This window comes from Vicia villosa, unplaced genomic scaffold, assembly GCF_029867415.1.
Source record: "Vicia villosa cultivar HV-30 ecotype Madison, WI unplaced genomic scaffold, Vvil1.0 ctg.001741F_1_1, whole genome shotgun sequence".
In the NCBI taxonomy this organism is placed as follows: domain Eukaryota; kingdom Viridiplantae; phylum Streptophyta; class Magnoliopsida; order Fabales; family Fabaceae; genus Vicia; species Vicia villosa.
Genome location: NW_026705713.1, coordinates 130,711 through 151,837, shown reverse-complemented (window position 1 = coordinate 151,837; position 21,127 = coordinate 130,711).

Genomic DNA, 21,127 nt, shown 5'->3' with positions numbered 1-21,127 from the left:
TATAGCATACGTAAAATTGAGGAGAAAGGGGGAGTGCTAGGGCAAGAGGAGACTTGAGAAGAACATCCATCCATAGAGAAAGAAGAAGTCATTTTAGGAGAACTCTAAGGTAAGGGTGAGTAATGGTTCTCAATTATGATTGATATGAGGGAATGGTAGAATAGAGTTTTAGTTCTTTTTGTATTGATAATAAATGTTATGAAATAATTGATGATGATTTTATTGTTATATGATGATTATATGATGAATTTTGTTGCCGATATACGTGGCAGTTCTGCATTTGGATGTTGATAAGTTTTCCTCCATTGTTCAGTTATGAGGGTTTAAGTCATAAACATGAAATTGATGATTACATGATGTATGTATGATGTTAGGACCTTTAAATAGGTGTTGTATTTTTTTATAATTGTTACATAAATGTAGTATTTCGAATTCTGAAACTAAGAATTTTTACGGAATCGAAATCGGAGGTCTAGAAAGCCTCCAACGATGAAAAACACAAAATTGTGCATTCAGGCCATCGCGTCTGCGCTAAGCCGGGGGGGGGGGGGGGGGTGCGCTCAGCGCAGTAGCTGCTATTTAGGTTTTTCAGCCGAAACTGTTTTGGCCATAACTTATGATGCGTAAGTCCAAATGTAGCCACGTTCGAAGCGTTGGAAATTTAACGCAAATTTCTATCAAATGGTATTTGTTTCAGGGGATGAATATGTCATGATAACATGAATAATTTATGAGAATTATCCATACTTATTGATGTTATCTGTGATGATATTTATGATGTTGAAAATGTTAATTATAATTGGATAACACTGTAAATATTGTTGATGTTATAATAAAATAACATGTCTTTGAGTCTGTGTCGCACATTCTATGTGACATTGAATATGCTGGAATGATATATGATGTGGTGATTAGCGATGATTACTATGTGATTATGTGTGAACTATTTATGATGAATGAAGGTATGAGTATATGTTGTATTGATGTTGTTGATTTGTAGACTATATTTGTTGAAGTTTACTTTTCTCACATGTTGAATATGATTGATTATTATTACTCACCCATTCTGTTTGAATGTTCCCTCCATATGGGTAACGTGGAGAAACTCAAGAGTAGACTCCAAGGAAGTAAGTGGATGCTAACTATTGGAACTTATTTTAGTTTAACGTTTTAAGTAGTAGAGACTCTACTCTGATTCATGTAACACAGGGTTGGGGTTGACGCTTGTCTTTTTTATTTCTTTCGTTGAGTATTTAGCAATATTTTCTATTGATTTCATGGTGATACTCTAAGATTTTGAATTGAGTGTTGATGACACTTATCTTTTGTTGATGTTATGAATGTTAGAGTTCAAGACTCAACATTAGTTGTGGAAGTATTAATTGAATTTTTATGATGAATCCGCTGCGTTGTTTTTTTATAAGTACTTGACCCAAATCATATGTGTTGGATGTCGTGTGATATCCCAAGTACAAATCAGATATATTGGATGTTGTGTAGCATCCCAGGTATAAAATGTGTAGTTTAATTGTTCATTATGGTAACCTGTGCTACGAAGCAGTATAATTGTGATGTTTTATGAAGTGTGACACTCTTGTGGTTGTGTTTACATGATTAAATTAATTTTTAATTTTGTAGGGTTTATAAGGGTGTTACATTTAACCCATGAAACTTCTCTTTTAAAGGATTGATCTTAACCAAGGATCATCCTAAAAGGGTTGTTCAAACTAGTTCTTATTTTCGGCTAATTGACCTAACAAACTAATTAAAAAAATACAACTTTAGAACCTAAGTAAGAGACCACATTCCACCAAGTAAAGGTAAGACAAATAGTATACCTATCTCCTTTCAAAGAAGAAATTATAGAGGTATCATATCTAGTCGATAAGATATTCCTCCAAAGCCCAAAATCTTGAGACAACAATATCCACTACCACTTACCTAGAAATGCTTAATCCACCAAAAAAAGGTCCCAAACTCCTAAACCTCTAAAACACTTAAGTTACCAAACATCTCACCAACACGCCCAAGAAGTTTTAACCTTACCTTTCACACACCCCCTAAAAAACCTTCTTCGGATTCTCACAATTCTCTTTCACACCTTTATATACATCTTCAGGAAAGAATAATAAAAAATCGAGTTCAATAGAACGATTCTTCCCCTCCCTGCCCCCAAATAAAAACTAAAATACCTTTGATGTCAAGTAACCCTCATCTTAGAGATAATAGTGATTAGAAGGGATCCCAAGAATGGGAACAAATATTATCCCCCACTGGAAGACCAAGATAACTATTAGGAATATTACCTGATTTATAGTAGAGAAATTCACTCGCTAACTCTAAAAAGGCATGCTCCACATTAACATATATAAGGAAAATCTTAGTAAAGTTAACATGGAGACCCAAAGTAACTTGAAACCCTGGAGGATAGCTTATATAAGCCAAAGATTATCCATCACACTTTAGTCAAAATAAGATATTATCAGCATACTGAAGGTGAAAGACTTCCAAATCAAAAAAACCCGACTCTAAACCCTGAAAAATAGACCCAAATCTAAAGCCTTGGAAAAAAATCCCACTAACACCCCCAACCATAAGAAGGAAAAAAGGAAGGTGTTAGAGAGTCTTATTGCTTCAACTCTCTCTTAATATTGATTTCTTATGTCTGGCTCCCATTAACTAAAAACTACATATTCCTAGAAAAAAACACAAGCACGCATCAAAGTGTGTGACTTCTCACCAAAACTAAATCTAAAAAGCATATAATACAAGAAACTCTAACTTTAAAAGTAATGATCTTCTTCAAAATCCACATCAAAAATGAAACAATCTTTCCTAAAACTCTTAGCAAGGTCCATTGATTCATTCAAAGTAGATTGATTCAAAGAAATACGCTTCTCTATAACCTTAGACAACCTGGAAGTTGAGACTTTGGCAACAAGCCTAAGGTAAGCCCAAAAGAGAAATAAGGAAAACTCTCTTAAGTGGGAATGAGACTCCACTTTCGGGATCAAAGTCATAAATAAAGAAGAAAAACTACGGGGGAGACATGCCTAAGAATGCAGTTGATTAAACAACAACCATATATCATCCTTCAAGAGATACCATAATCTCTTAAAGAAGTTAAACTTAAAACCATCCAAACCTGTGCTCTTATTCCTATCATAAACGGAGACCTCGAGATTAATTTCTATTTGAAGAAAAGGAGAAGACAACATCTTAGAGTCTTATGAAAAAGGGAATGAAAGGCACGCCGTCCAACTAAGTTCTATCCAAATAAGGTTCCTAGAAATGATTAAAAAAGTACTTAGTAACTTCTTGCTGGATCTCAATCCTTTAACCTAACCCCTATTACTTTAAGAGAAATGATAACATTTATCCTCTTCCTACTTTTAAGACAAGCATGAAAAAATAGGATGTCCTCATGCCTTTCCTTCAACCAACTACTCTAAGAACACTAAAACAAAATATAGTCCTTAGTTCAAAGCAAAAACCATAAATAATAAATATCTCCAGGCCCAATATTAAATATCCATGTTTCGAGTCTTCTTGGGATCATCTAATCAGTTTAATCTTTAGGAGGTTAATGTTGGTGTAAGCCCTATAGGCCAATAATTTTATTAGAACTTAATAATTGTATCAAATTATCTATTATTAATAAGGAATTTCTTTACTATGTTTGTTTTTTCTAAAGTAATAAAGTCCCTAGAATAGTTAGTTCATTTGATGAAGCATTGAGTGTTACTTAAATGTGAGAATATAATAAACATAAGGACATTATTTTTAAAGTATCCATAGTCAAGATTTGTTGTGAAGTTGAATAACATTAAGAGGGGTGAATTAAGGTTTCCTGATTCTTTTTTCATTTTTTGCGCAATAATCCTTAACTTGTTATTTTAATGAAAGTTATGAATATGTTATGTTCTTAGGATGATAAAATGCAAAAAATTAAAGTGCTGAAAAATAAAGGACAGGTCAATTATAATTGTTCCCTTTATAACCAAGGGTAAATCTAGTCCCTTCACACCTTGAAAGATTTTCAACTACATTTAGATTCTTGTACAATTCTCATACCAAGAATTCTTTACAACCTCTTAAAACACGCACAAACACCAACCTTATGGTAGAATTTTAATCAACCCAATTCAAACAACCTTTTCATTAACATCAAACACTATGGTGGACTTTGAATCAACCCAATTCAAACAACCTTTTTACAAACATCAAACACTATGGTGGACTTAGAATCAACCCAATTCAAAAGGCCTTTTTCAACAACCTATCACCATAAACTTGATGATTAAGTCATTATACACTTTAAATTATTTGATATACAATGGTTCTTGAAATGATTTCCAAGATGACTAATATGTTCTTCTCTTTCTGTTGATCGTAATTCAAACTTATATACTTAAGTGATAAAAAATGTTTAATGAAACCTTTTTAGAGAAATGAAATTATGTATAAGGTTCCTTAACTTGAAATTGTAAGAACACTTTGAAAAATATTTGAATTGACGTTGTAGTGTTATATTTGTGAGCATCCTAAACCAAGGCGCCCTCGCCTAAGAGCTGTATCGCCTACGTGATGACTTAAGGACTCAACCATTGGAATTGATGACGAATAATACCGTTAGTTAAATGAGAGGGAGTCCTCCACTATCCCTAAAGGATAGTGTTAGAACAAGATTTGTTCTGATCAATATTATATGTTTTGATGATAACATTATATTTGAATTTTGTATAAGATAATGTGGTACTCTAATCCTTTGCATTTTCCATTTCAGAAAATATATAAAGAGTATGCACAAAGCAGCGCTCAGAAGCACTGACTCAGAAGGTTCTGGATGGCTACATCAGAACATGCTCATGCAAGACATCAGAAGATGGTCAAGCAGAATCAGAACATGAACTATGAAGCATCAGAAGAACATGAAGTCAGAAGCAGAAGCACTGAAGTTCTGAATGGTATCACGCTCAAGATCTTCAAAGTCAGAAGACAAGAAGATGCTCTACACCAAGCTGTTGACTCTGAAATTCAAACGTTGTTATCTACAAATCTGAGTCCAGAAGCAAGTACAAGATGACAGGCTATTAAGTCTAATCTCTAGCTGACAAAGGGAACGTTAGAAGCTACAAAAGGCAAAGTCAGTAAAAGCAGCAAAAGCATGGCTCGAGGTAGTTAACAAAAGTATGAAACATTAAATGCAGCGTTGTACTATTCACGCAAAGCATTAAATGCAACCCAACGGTCATCTTCTCTCAATGCCTATATATAGAAGTTCTGATCAGAAGCAGCATAAGAAAACACTTGTGCAAAATACTGAAACGCTGTCAAAATCAAATCTCACGAACTTCATCTTCAACCTCACAAACTCTTGTAATATTTAGTGAGTGTTAAGCTTAGAAATTAAGAGAAATATCACTGTTGTGATTATAGCTTTATTAGAAGCAATCCTACTCTTGTAAACATTATTTTACATTGTTTGTAAAAGGTTCCTAGAGTGATCAAGTTGTGATCAGCAGACTCTAGAAGACTTAGAAGTTTTCTAAGTGGTGATTTCCTAGAGTGATCAAGTTGTGATCTGTATACTCTAGAAGACTTAGAAGTTTTCTAAGTGGATAACCATTATAATCAGTTGGATTAGTGGATTAAATCCTCAGTTGAGGTAAATCACTCTAAGGGGGTGGACTGGAGTAGTTTCGTTAACAACGAACCAGGATAAAAATAATTGTGTTCATTGTTTTTATCTTACAAGTTTTTAAAGTCACACTTATTCAAACCCCCCCTTTCTAAGTGTTTTTCTATCCTTCAGATAGGTGTTCTACAACTTCTCCTGATCACGAGGGAACAATTGTCGTGACTCGGGGTTACCCAAACCTTAGACCTAAGAGGTCTCCAGAAATACTCATCCCCCAAAAGGAGGAAATGATAGATCATAACCCATACTGATCACTCCGCATAAGCTTATACCTAAGAATATCATTCATCCACAGAGCCTATCACCTCACATGGGCAGGACTCTTAAAAACCACCGTAAAACACCATCATACATGGTTTCTTCACGTCGTGGACAAGCTCTAACCACCGTAGAATGTTATAATCCTACTATCCCCCCTGACCTTGTAGAAGGAACACACACAAATGTACTTTTTGACCAGTACACAAGAGCCCTCCGTGATGCCCTGTTAAAATTAAACTAGGCCACACCGTATTCATCACTATCACCCTGCCTAATGTTACCCTTCACTCCAATACCTATCCATTTTCATCCATGGTTAACAAGAGAGAACCATCCCTTGCGCCAGAAGGTACCATCGATAGCGGTGATGTCGACTCCCTAGTAAAGATGCGTGCCGCTATGGACGTGTTACGATGCCATAATAGACACTAGAGGATGACGTCCACATCAGACAACATTAACATGAGTTCAATCCCCCAAAGGAGATGGAAATGTTGGACCCCTAGCCACTCTTAGACAAGATATGAGGGAAGTTTATCCCCGAGGGCTTCAAACTTCCCTCATTGGCCAAGTTTGATGGGTGTAGCAATCCATCTGAGCACGTCAACTCCATCAATAAATAGATGTCCAACAAAGGAGCGTCCAGCTCCCTGAAGTTCAAGGTGTTATATGGAAATTTTAAGGACGTGGCCCTTGGATGGTATATATGTTTACCCAGTGTCTCCATCAATAAGTATCAGGAACTAGTAAAGAAGCTAGTACACTAGTTTGCCGCCAACCTTCATAGGAAGATGTCCCCCACAAGCATGTTTAACATACACCAGGAAGATGTCCCCCACAAGCATGTTTGGATCATGGAAAATTGGCCCCTTTTGGAAAAAAAAAACATTTTTGATCAATGTTGGTTTCATGCATTTTCCCAAAATATAGCCAACTTCAACAAGGCATAAATCCCTCAATTTTGATCATATGAAGGAGTTCTTGTACTTTTTAGAAACCTCAAGATGTCCTCTACAAGCTACTTTGGAAACTTTTTTTCATTTGGAGAAGTTATCTTGATGTTATGGCCTTTGACAAAAAACTACTTTTTGTTGACTTTGAAAATGACCTGTAATGTCTGAGCTCATATTTTTCAAATGGTGAATCCAATGACCATGGGATCAATTGCATTTGAAAGATAATTGAATTTCCTTCAAAACATGCTTTGGTTGGAATTTTTTGAATGAACGAGGAGAGAGTTATGGCCGGTCAAAGTTCAGTTGACTTTTTAGGAGAAAACCCTAATTTTGAAACTTAGGGTTTTGTTGATTTTTGATCTTTTCTTGATGAATTATGATCAACCAATGATCAAATGATGAATCTTTTGAAAAAATATGGATGTTGACAAAAAATTTCATTTTTGACTGTCTGTTGACTTTTCGGTCAAACTGGTCGTCTGTTGACTGTTTGAGCTGCTGACTGTGCGTCTGAGCGAATTGAAGTTTGAAAATTTGTATGGTGGTACTTTGAGACATATCTGAAATCCATTTGAGGTCTCAAAAATCTTGTTCTCCTAAAAAAAAACAAAAACCCTAGTTAGGGACTGTTCGTGTAGGAGACAGTTAAGCGTACCTGATATTTGTGCAGTGCTGAGTCTCTGTTGATCATGTGATGTTCAGAAGACTTCTAGAACAAAAATCTTGGAATTTTGAAATGCAAAAGATTGATTTGATTGATGGTACAAAACACGGAGAATCGTGCTGTCAGCGGGTTTGACTGTCAACCGGCTGTCCGGGCATTAACGTAATAGTCAAAGTGAAAATTCAACAGTTAAATGTCTCAAAGTACCACCATCCAAATTTTCAAACATCAACTCACTCAGACGCACAGTCAGCAGCTCAAACAGTCAACAGACGACCAGTTTGACCGAAAAGTCAACAGATAGTCAAAAATGAATTTTTTTGTCAACATCCATATTTTGTCAAAAGATTCATCATTTGATCATTGGTTGATCATAATTCATCAAGAAAAGATCAAAAATCAGCAAAACCCTAAGTTTCAAAATTAATGTTTTCTCCTAAAAGGTCAATTGAACTTTGACCGGCCATAACTCTCTCCTCGTTCATTCAAAAAATTCCAACCAAAGCTTGTTTTGAAGGAAATTCAATTATCTTTCAAATGCAATTGATCCCATGGTCATTGGATTCACCATTTGAAAAATATGAGCTCAGACATTACAGGTCATTTTCAAAGTCAACAAAAAGTGGTTTTATGTCAAAGACCATAACATCAAGATAACTTCTCCAAATGAAAAAAAGATTCCAAAGTAGCTTGTAGAGGACATCTTGAGGTTTCTGAAAAGTATAAGAACTCCTTCATATGATCAAAATTGAGGGATTTATGCCTTGTTGAAGTTGGCTATATTTTGGGAAAATGCATGAAACCAACATTGATCAAAACTGTTTTTTTCCAAAAGGGGCCGAGTTTCCATGATCCAAACATGATTCTAATGGTACTAAGGGCCTCCCACGACCAACCTAAGACCCATAACATTTTTATTTCTTTTTTTAGTTTAATTTTATTACCTTTAAAATTAAATTAAAAAGAAATGATGCAAGATCATTATCCAAAGCTTTGTCTCTTGTTTGAGTCATCAAGATAGCTTATTTTCTGCAACAAAGAGAAGTACATAGCAGGCCTAGAGCAAGAGGGTGAAGAAAATTCAATGCCATGGCCAAAGAATTCAAGATTTTTAATATTAAAGAATTCAAAGATTCAAAGATCATCAATGCTTCTTAGCTTAAGTTTGAAGCTCATTCATTGCTTATAAATGAAGTAGGACACTTCAGTAACATACAGACACACAATTTCAGAACCAAATCCATGCTTGTAACACACTTGTATCATGCTTGAAATATTGTAAGAAATTTGAAATTCGAATTTTAAGTTTCAGTCCAATTCAAGTACAAATATTCATTCCAAAACATTCCTCAAGTATCATTGAACATTTCCAAATCATTTCCAAGCTTGGAGGCATTCAGAACCGTACCACAGAGCTAAAGGTTTGTACTAAGTAAAACCAACATCGAATCCATACTTCCACGTATTTTAAATAATTTTTGATTACATATCCATGTTTAGATTAACCTGATGAACGTTTCTGGATAGTTAATTAAGGTTTGGTCACGTATTCAAGAAGATGCCATAGTTAGGGTTTTCCAAGTCTTTTTAGGGCTTTCCTCTACAGGTAAAATTAGCCTCAATTAAAGGCATGACTGAATTTGTGAGATTCAGACGAATCCATAGGTACCCTCGCGAAATATTTTTGTGTTGTTTTGCTTGCATTCGTATTGACAGGGCTATAGCAACGATCGGGAACCGTCGCTAAACGCAGTTGCAGACCTAAAACGACGGTCTGGAGGTTGAAGATGACCATGCGTCGTTCCCTCATTCGCTGGTTTGCGCGCGCGTTTGGTTTTGAAACGAAGGGATCCTGTGCGTTAAGACGTACGCGTTATCATGCTCCCTCTCATTCCAAGCCATCTGATCTCATTAATTCCCCATCCAACGTGCCTGAATGCTCATCCTTACCATAGACCTTCCTATCAACCACACCAGATCATATTTAATATATTTTCCATTTTATTTTATTTTCTTTGTAAAATAAATTTAAAATAGTTTAAAAATCAGAAAAATACACAAAAAATATTTTTAGGTTTATTAAATAATATATTATTTTTTGATGCAAAAATATTTTATTTTCCTTTATAATTAAAATATTTTGTTTAATTAATTAGTATATATTTATATATTTGCTTTTTAATTATTTCAACCTATCAAAAAATCAAAAAAAATATGTTCTTTTTATTAAATTAGGTTTATATATTATAAACTAATTTTGTACATATTTAGAATATTTTTCTCTTTAAGTATAAATTATTTGTATAATTATTTGTATAATTATAAGTTAATTAGCTTAATAACTTCCAAAACAACTTCAAAAATCCAAAAAAAAATAGTTTTATTTTAAAATTAATTAACAAGCAATATGAACATATTTTAGACTTAATTTTTTAGGTTTAAATTTTATTTCTACCTTTTTCTCATTTTAATTAAATTAATTATGCATTAATTCTAATTAAAATCAACCATCTAAAAAATCCAAAAATATTTCCTTTATCTTATTGCAATTTAAATTCCTAGATAAGTGTATAGGTTGTCAAAAATCATGTAAATAGCGTAGTTTACATTTCTCGCACAATCGATATAATAGCGTAGATTTACTTTCCGCATTTTACATTCCTGCACTTTAATTTCTGTACATATAAAACTGCGTGTATGTCAAAGATAATAACTGAAGCGTTAGATCACTAAATTCAAAAGACAAAAATATTTGAATCAGAACACAATCACACTTGCACCTCTTAGGGTAATCCCTCTGTTACACTTTTCAAAATCAATTCTACTGTTTCGAATACAAATCCAAACTTTTGTTTACATCCGGTAAAAGGAGAATTTTCTAAAAGAAATAGGAAGAGACCTTATAAACTTAGGGTAGATCTCCTAATTGCTTGCTCAAATCAAAACAACAAATGTCTCACATATTCACTGTTTTTCAAAATAAAACTTTCAAAAAAAGACAATACTTGGTATATATCCAAACAAGGATCATTACGAAGTTAAAGATCTTTTTTTCAAAAAACATCTTTCGAAAGATAAAATACTTTGTATACATCCGCACAAGGATCATTACAAAGTCAATTTACAAAGGTATTTTAAAACCACATACAAGCATTTCAAGACAAGACAAATGATTCAAACAAATGAGCTAAGCAATTAAGAGCCCATGGATAACCATGGATACAACGGGGTGCTAATACCTTCCCTTTGTATAACCTACCCCCGAACCCAAAATCTCTTAAAGGTCTTTTTCTGTTTCTTTTATAAACCTTTCCTTAATTGGATAAAATAAAAGTCGGTGGCGACTCTCTGATTTTCAAAACTCAAAAAAAAATAAAAGAAGAGTCAGTTCGTATCTCACGAGATATAAAAAACCAAGGGCGACAGAACTGGCGACTCTGCTGGGGAATTCAAAAACAAACTATTTTCAAAAGGGGTTACCTTAGAGTTTAGATCACTTCGATGTTTTCAATTGCTTGTCTTGATTGTTCTACTTTTCAAAGGTTTGTTTGGGTATTTACTTGTGTGAAAGATTCTAATCCGAATCTCGAGATACCTTAAGTATGTGACAATAGACCAAGAAAACTGTACGGCATGTACCGATATGGTTGATCAGGTAGTCACCGTTAGTGCAACATTTTGGTCTGTACTGATATCCTTTGAAAATGATCAAGGAGTATGTTAGGCTTCCGAAATGTCATTAAACACTAATTTGTCTTAGAACCTTTAGTTGAACTTGACTTGTGGCCTATTAAGTGACTAGCTTTGAAATTGATCGAAGTTAGTTATCCTGGAGGAATGTTTTGATCGGCCATCCGAGCGCCGTATTGAGATGTTGTCTCCAAGGATCATAGAACCTGAATACTATTTTAAGACAGGTTTAAACCAACTCAACTTCAGTGGGGAGGGTATCACCTATGAACCTCATGCAAGCCTTTAAACCTATTGTTTGATTTGTTTGTGTTTGCCACATGTTTGACATCATGACATCATAAGCATCATAAACATATCATTTTCTCACTAATCATTTCAAGGATCGAAGAGTTTACCTTTGTTATGTTGTTACAGGTAATGGCTCCCGCTACCAGAGATTATATCCGGATCAACATTTCAACAGTGCCGTCTGAACTTAAGGACTTAATATCAGAATTTCCAAGAAATGCTCAATTCACCGAAAAGCACGATCACCTACTCCATTTGGTTACCTCAAAATTTGAAGAAGACATGATACGGGTCCTATTCCAGTTCTTTGATCCCGAATATCATTGTTTTACATTTCCTGATTACCAGCTAATACCCACTTTGGAAGAGTTCTCTGAACTGATTGGGTTACCTGTTCGAGATCAATTACCTTTCACTGGTTTAGAAAAGATTCCAAATCCTGAAATAATTGCTGCTGCCTTACATTTGCGAAAATCAGAAATCGAGTCCAATTGGGAAACAAAGAGTGGAGTCCAGGGTTTGCTTGCTAAGTTCTTAATGGAAAAGGCTCGATTACTACTAAAAAACAGAAGTTACCTATCTTTTGAAGAAGTTGTGGCTCTTTTGATTTATGGGTTGGTTTTATTCCCTAATCCCGACCAGTTCATAAGTGTACACATTATCAACATTTTCTTAACCCGGTACCTACCTTGCTGGGAGACATTCTACATTCTTTACACACTCGTACCATGAAGAAACGAAGAACTCTTATGTGCTGTGTACCCCTACTGGCTAGATGGTTTACATTACACCTTCCCCGATCAGTGTTGAGAAACGAACAAAGGATGCAATGGTCTCGTAGGATTATGTCTTTGTCTCATTCAGATATCCGGTGGAACATCTTCTTTCAAAGAGACATCACTCTCATTGACCATTGTGGAGAGTACCCTAATGTGCCACTCCTTGGCATCAGGGGAGGCATCACTTACAACCCCTCTTTAGCTTTGCGCCAATTTGGATATGCACGAAGAAACGGTCCTCATGACATGATTATCCGTGGCATTGTGTTCGACTACGAAGATGATTCCCAAAGACATTGACGAAGGTTTATACATGCGTGGGGCAGTGTCTACAAAGTAGAAAGCAAAACTTTAGGACAATGAAACTCTATTCCCATGGAGCCTTACCTCAAATGGGTACGTGCTCGCGCTCAGAAGCTCATCATGCCATATCCCGCTATTCTACCTGTGACTATTGAGCCAGAAGTCGAAGGGGACGAACCTCGAGTTGTTCTACATCCGGACATGCCGACTAACCTGGAAGAGCTGCAGAAATCTTGGGTTCAACTAAGAGAAGAAAGAGACACCTTTAAAGCACACTGTCAAGACTATGAGAGGAAAGTGTTGGAGCTCACCAAACAAATCCAGGAAGAGCAGCAGATCAACACATTCCTGGGTGCAAAGAGAAAGCGTAGGCTTGAGGAATCCTTTATTTTCTTTATTTTATTTTGTAAACCCGAAAAAGGCAAAAAGAAAAAAAAGAGAAAGAAAAAGAAAAGAGAAAAAGAAATAAATTGTTTGACTAACTAATGTTTGTTTCTCTTTTAAACAAATCTAAATTCTAAGATCCTTGAAAACACTGCATATGCATTTCATTCATAAACCTTGCATAAACAGGTTCACATAACAGGTGTCTCATCTCCTCGCTGTTTATTTCAGTTAGAAGGGATGGACTCCGAAACAAGCGTCAAGAATCTCGAAGCACAGAACGCCCAAGTTCAGATAGCAATTCTGGAGCTAGCAAAGGGGCAACAAGAACTGAAAGCCTTGATAATCAAGAAGAAAAAGAAGCCCAAAGGATCTGTGGGTTTAAGTCACCTGACAAGGAAGGTCAAAATCCCAGTCAAAAGGTCCAAAAAGGCACCGATCCCTGAAATAGTCGGTGAAGGTGAAGGAGACAATCACAGCAACCAGGGTTCTGCCAAACCCTCCCTCTCTTCTAACGAAGAAGATTATCATTCCGAAGACGAACAGGGTGATGACAAATACCAGCAGTTGGAAGAACGCATGAAAGCTATGGAGATACAAAAAATACCTGGTTTAGACTGCAAAGATCTTGGACTCGTCTCAGATATTGTTATTCCTCCAAAATTCAAAGTTCCTGTCTTTGCAAAGTATGATGGAGTCTCTTGCCCAAAACTACATCTGAGGTCCTATGTGAGGAAGATACTACCTCATACAGCAGATAACAAATTGTGGATTCATTTCTTCCAAGAAAGTCTGTCGGGTACACAACTCGAGTGGTACTACCAACTGGAAAGTACAAAAGTTCACACCTGGGAAGATTTGGCTGCTGCTTTCTACAAACAGTATCAATACAACGCTGACCTTGCACCAACCCGCACTCAACTACGGGGCATGACTATGGCACCAAAAGAAAGTTTCAAAGGGTATGCACAAAAGTGGAGAGATCTAGCTGGAAGGGTTCAACCACCCTTATCTGATCGCGAGCTGGTCGACATGTTCATGGGCACTTTAACTGGCCCTTTCTACAGTCATTTGCTGGGAAGCTCGTCGTCAGGTTTCACTGACCTGATATTAACTGAAGAGCGTGTTGAAAGCGGTATTCAAAGTGGAAAAATTCAAATAGGCTCCTCCTCTGGTATTACAAAGAGGCCCATCAGTGGGAGAAATGAAGTCAATACAATGCAGTCAAAAAAGTCGCAAAAGTGAGCATCACCAATCTGTAGGGGTTGTTCTGATCTCTGCATCCGCACTTCAAAAAGATCAACCGCCGAAGTATACGCGTCGACCAGATGCACCAAGGAGGAACTTCACCAGAATCAATATGTCAATCTCTCAAGCATTGCAACACTTGTTAAAAGCAAATCTGATCACATTAAAAGACCCTCCAAAGAATGTCAACACTTCCTCTCCGAGTTATCGCCCCGACGCAACATGTGCATTGTAACACCCCGAATTTAATTAAATTAGTTAATTAAATTATTGAATGATTTAAATATGGATTTAGTGGAATTTGGATGGCCGATATTATTTTAAAGGCATATTTGGAATTATTAAATTAAAGCCGGATAGTCGGAAAATAATATTAAGAATAATATTATTTATAAGTCGGAATTATTATATTGAAGGAATTATTATTATAAGTGATATAATTGATTATTTGAGTTATATCTCTTATTGGGCCTAAATTGATTTTGGAGAATATTAAATAAAGAGAGGATTTAAACACTAAGCCCAATTGGTTTTATATTAGGGTTTTAGAGATTTTGGAAAGAGGGAGTTGTCATAATGAAGAGACAAGACTAGAGGAGAAAGAGGCAAGACTATGGAGAAGAAGAAGAAGAAGCTTGAAGATTTTCATCCATGGTGTCAAGTAAAGATGCAATTAGAGACCCATTGAGTTGCTTCCATTGATAAGGTAAGGGTGGGGTTCTCTTCCTATAATGGGGCTTATGAGAAATTGTATGTTAGGGATAGGGGATTATGTTTTTGCTTGCTGTATTGAAATTGTGCTATATTGTTTATTTTTTTAAGCTACTGTCTGTACCTAAATTAAACCCAATTAGTAAATGGAAGAAGTGGCATTTCGGTGGGCCAATCGAGAATTTCAATAGGCATGTGTATATATATGTTTGAAGAATGATGTGATGATTGGTAGAAAATAACTAAGGGAATTACCAAGAGTAATATAAATTAGGAGGAGTATAAAATTGATAATTATTAACTTGGTAGAATTGTTGAAATGCAGAGCTATTAATTGGAAGAGGACTATAATGAAATATGCACACTTAGTAAAAGTATAGATAGTAGTAAGTAGTAGAAAAATGACATGGACATTAGTAAGGAGGAATATATGTTTATGACAGGAAATATTAGTAGGATTCTTCGGTAGCAGTAACTGAGTAATTTCACCGAACCAATAAAATTGACTAGTATGTAAAACAGTGTCGATTTAGCCAAATTAAGCGGTATAATTAGTCGTCCGGAATTTGATAAAAATTTACGTGGTAGTTAAGTTTAATTAGTAGATTAACATGGTGGTGTTATTTTGTTGAAATTGTGATATTTTACTAATCGACTGAAATTGTGTTTAATTTAAATATTCTTTATAAATAAATTATAATAATTTAATAGAATTATCAATAGAGTTGTTAGAGTTGTTAATAGAGTTGTTAGAGTCGACAATAAGTTGTCAGAGTTGTTTTGAATTATTAAGAGTCATATTTTTAATTGTTTTGAGTAATTCTGACATGTTTAGAGTTGTCATTGTATAACGTCGGTGTTTGTTTTTTCATTGGAACCTTAACAATTCATATCTTCTGAACCGTAACTCCGTTTGAGTCTCCGTTCGAGGCGTTAGAAAGCTAGCGTGATATTCTTTTCAATAAAAATGGTTTTGAGCAATAGAATGCTAGAAATTGGAATTGGAGTAGAAATTGAAGAGAATTAAATTAATATAGTTTGATATTAATTGGTTAAAATAATAGTTAAGTTAATTGCAATGAGTTTAATTGATTGGAATATACTTGAAGTTGGATCAATTATTCGGTTTGTCGGTAAATTACGGTATTTTGAGGATTCGTCCGTAATTGTGTTTTGGCTTGAATATGTATGTTGAGAATAATATATGTATATGCCATGATGTTGTGCTAATATTGATTCTCTGTGGTTAGTTGGTTAGCATTAAATTAATAATTAATTGCTTGATGTTGAAAGTGTGTGTTTATGTATAATTGGCAAAAATGAGAATTAACATGAGATAGTATGGTTACTAGTGTTAATTGGATTGTGTGAGTCGTAATTGATTAATTGGCCTCTTATATGTTAATGATGTGTGTGTTGCGAATGTTGTGTACAATTGGTGGATAACTCATAGAGTTGAATTATTGAGATATGCGGAAAGTTAAGATGGTAGAGATGATCTTAATTGCATATATTTGTGATATTGTACATACATTCATATCATAGTGTGCCTTGAAACACAGGTGGATTTGCTTTGAAACACAAGCGGGCTTGGATTCTAGAGTGAATCGGAAGCCGTAAACTATATGTTTACAATTGGTGGACTTTGGTCTTGTCCGGATCGGAAGTGTGGCTTAGATTCTAGAGTTATGAATCGGAGGCCGGTGAAACTTAGAATTTCACATTGGTACCACATGCATAGTGTCACATGTTTCATTGAGTCACATTAGAGTTATGTGATAGTTGATTATGTGCATTATGTTGTGATGATGTGTGTATGAATGTGATAAATGATTATGTGCATTATGTTGTTGTGATAAGTGTACGAGTGAACAATTGATTAAGTGCATTGATGTTGTGATGCTATGTGCATGAGTTTGGTAATTGATTATGTACACTTGGTGTTGTAGTGATAATTGTATTAGTTGATAATTGAGAAGGGGTGATGTTTGAATACGTAATTGGTTAAATGCGAGAATATGTGATAGTGATGGATTGTGTATATATATTTGGAATAATAGTATTGAATCCTGTGATTATTATACGATTGAACTTCGTGCATACTTGAATATGTGGAATTTATTGGATGATACTATTTACATGATTATGACTGGTTGTGCGATGAAAAGTATGAGAGATTAATGAACTGTGGAAGTATAATGTGTATGGTAACTGTTGATACTTGCGATGTAATGATTTTATAAGCCTGAATCCTAATATACAATTTATCATGCGCCCACTTATACGATTTGATATCTCACCCTTTTCTCTTGTTTCGCCGTTGCCTTTATATTGGTAACGTGCAGGTATTCAAGTATGAAGATTTAGTTGCCGTTACTCGAGTCGGTTGTCGCTCTGATACGTAGCACTCTGGGGGGAACGATTTATGTCATTCATGATGTTGTTGTTTAATTGTGTTATCTTGGTTGAACAAAATGATAAGTTAACTGAAGATATTTTATTGAATACTTGTTTAAGTGATTCTGCTGTGTTTTAATAAAATAAGTTATTTTGTTTCAAAGGTGTTATGTATCCGCCGTATGCGACGAGTTGATTTGTTTTGTTTTGATTATGTGATGCCTCATTTGTTTATTGAGAAATTTTGAAAACTCTGATTTATATATTTGCCGGGTAGAAATGGGGTGTTACATGCATACCATTCCAACTGTCCCGGACATGACGCAGATCATTGTTGGGCCTTGAAAAATAAAATCCAAGACATGATAGATGCTGGGGAAATTGAATTCGATCCTCCAGAGACTCCAAATGTCATCACTGCACCTATGCCAAAGCACGACAAGACTGTTAATGCTATCATAGACACTGTTTATATCTATGATGTGAGAGAATTGTCAACTCCGCTCCTTGAAGTCAAAAGAAAGCTAATACGAGCTGGTTTCTTTCGAGGTTGTGACCCTAATTGCTTTTATTGTGCACACCTACCCAATGGTTGTGAGAATCTGAAAATAGGAATTCAAAAGTGGATGGATCGCCGTATCATTATGTTTGAGAGGCTCCCTTCTATGGACGATTTATGTGAAGTTTTTTCAAATGGGATGAGAATAGAGGACGTCTCAGTGGTTTCTAACATACCATTGAAAATCCCTACCAAAACTCCTTTCAAAATTTCTGATGTACCCAAAGTGGCATCTGCAATCATCACCAGTCCGGCTCCATTTCCATACTCCTCAGACAAAGCTGTCCCGTGGAGTTATGACACTAATGTTTATGTCCATGGAGTTAAGCAAGATACCTTGACTGAAAAGGCCGTGAATTTTACTACTCCAACAGTTGATAATATTGTGGGTACTAGTAAGATTACGAGAAGTGGAAGGATCTTTTCACCAGAAATTTCTCCAAATGTTGCTACTAATCCAGTCCAGGTCCTAGCTCCTAATCAAGATATCAACGCTCGAGGCAAAGAGTCACTAGTTGAACCAGTTCATGTACCGGTGGAAGTCACTGTTGAAGATCCGTCGAAGCAAGAAATGGAGGAGATATTGAAAATCATCTGCAAAAGTGATTACAATATTGTCGAACAACTGGGGCACACTGCTTCAAAAATTTCAATGTTGTCTCTGCTAAAGTATTCAGAAGCTCATGCCAAGGCCTTGATGAGGTTCCTGAAAGCTGCACATGTACCACAGGAGATATCAGTCGATCAATTCGAAAATTGTGTTGCCAGTCTAACAATGATTAACGGTCTCGGTTTCTCTGATGTTGATTTAACCCCTGCTGGGAAAAATCACAATAAAGCCCTGCACATCTCTATTGAATGTAACGGCACCACTTTGTCTCATGTGCTGGTAGACAATGGTTCCTCTTTGAACGTGTTACCAAAAGCAGTACTGGAAAAACTTGACTTCGAAGGGGTTGTGTTACAACCAAGCGATGTTGTGGTAAGAGCCTTCGAAGGGTCAACAAGAACAGTGTACGGAAAAGTGAAGCTCCCAATCAGAGTGGGCTCTCAGATCTTTGATTCTACCTTTTACGTGATGGAAATTCATCTAGCATATTCCTGTTTACTAGGACGCCCTTGGATACATGGGGCAAATGCTGTAACTTCTACCCTGCATCAGAAGTTAAAGTATCCGGTAAAAGGCAAGGTCGTCACAGTTTATGGTGAAGAAGAGTATGTTGTTAGCCACCTGAGTAACTCCAAGTATGTTGAGATGGATGGAGAATTCATCAAAACTCCCTGCCAATCTTTTGAGGTGGTCCCTCCAGATGTCTCTACTGCCAAACATATTTCTGCTACTCCTACTACAAAAATAACTCCAACTATGGCTTCTCTCAAAGATGCTAAAGCTATGATCGAAGAGGGTGGTTGCACAGTATGGGGACAACTCCTTGATGTGCCTTACAAGTTCGATAAGCTAGGTCTGGGCTATGCTAATGGAACTCATAAGAATGATCAAAGTCCTCGTTCTGGAGGATTAATGTCACATTTCATCAGCCAATGAGTAAATGCTATTGAAGATGAAGTTCCACCTGTTTCCAAGGAAGTTTGGGATACTTTGGGAGAACCAAGCGGCAAGTATGATTTTCTAGTAAAGTATACCGCTCCTCAGAGTTCTTTTATTGCCATTGAAGACATCGTCCCAACTGGATGGGATTATCAGTTTGAAGATTGCAAAAGTTTCACAAGTCCCATTACTGAGCAATACCAAAGTCCACCTAGTCCGAAAGAAGTCTGGGATACACTGGGAGAACCAAGTGGTAAGTATGACTTTATGGTGAAGTATTCCGCTCCCCTGAGTTCGCAGATCGCTATTGAAGACATCACCCCAACTGGATGGGACAATCATTTCGAAGACAATACTAGTCAGAGACCCGTGCTGTCGCCCGGGTGCATTACTTGTGGTCTAGTCTTTTATAAACGATACGAAAAATGTGAAGTAAAGAAGTTTGACCAAAATGTATTTAAGAAATGGAAATTAACAATATAAAAAAAGTTTTACTAAGAAAATTTTAGTAAGAAAATAGTTCTAAGTTAAAATAGTAATCCACAAAAAAAATTGATAAGGCTTGATCGCTTCAAAAAAATAAGTGTTATGGTCATAGTGACTCGTGCAGCTGCACAAATCAATTCGTTCATATCTTTCATTTGATAAGGTTTGATCGTTTTAAAAAAACTAAGTATTATGGTGCTAGTGACCCGCACGGATAAATTTATTTTTTAAACTCAAAATAAAGATTTTGTTTTTTAAATAAAAGTCATTGTTAATTAAAATAAAATAGATATTGTATTGATAGTGACCCGTAAGATTAAACATTTTATTATCATAAAAATTCAATTATATTAAATAAATATAAATAAAATAAATAAAATAAAAAAGGACCAATGAAGAAAGAAAAAAAGAGGAAAATTTTAAAGCACAAGTGATTAAACATCATGATACAAAGTTTCAAAAACTTAAATTTTTGAGCTCCTCTATCAATTATGGAAATGATTAGACATTAGGAAACTTTGACATTATCATTCCAAAAAAAAACTAATGACAGTCTCAGTTTTATGATGGCTAAGTATGGCCACTTATTTATATGTTACAACACAAGTGTATCATAGTATCACAACATTCATATTCAATTGAGTTTAAAACCAGTGTCCGAATAGAATTTATTTGCAATTTCATGTTTCTTCTTTTGCTTGTGCTAATTTATTCAACAAAAGAGAGAGAGAGAGAGAGAGAGAGAGAGAGAGGAACAATCAATATTTTTATTAATCATTTAAATGATGTACATATAATTACAATGATGAAAGCAGACGTAGAAAATAAAAACTAAACCCAACTTAAATTTAACTTCCTAACTTAGACACAATGCATTTCTGGAAAATCTCTCTTTGAGAGATCCCATTCTATTGACAGTCCATACTAAAAGCCTACAGAATGCCTGGGAGCAGCAACAGCGACTGCTACAGCACCAGCTGCACCAAATTGAGATTGTGCTTGCAACAATTTGGCGTCAATAACCGTGACAGGATCATTTAACAGATCATTATTGACCTGCTGGGGATATGGATTGGTATTAAGATCGATAGCTGGTCTGGCTGGAAAACAAATGCAGAAAAGCTCATCCTTCAAATAAACATTGTAAT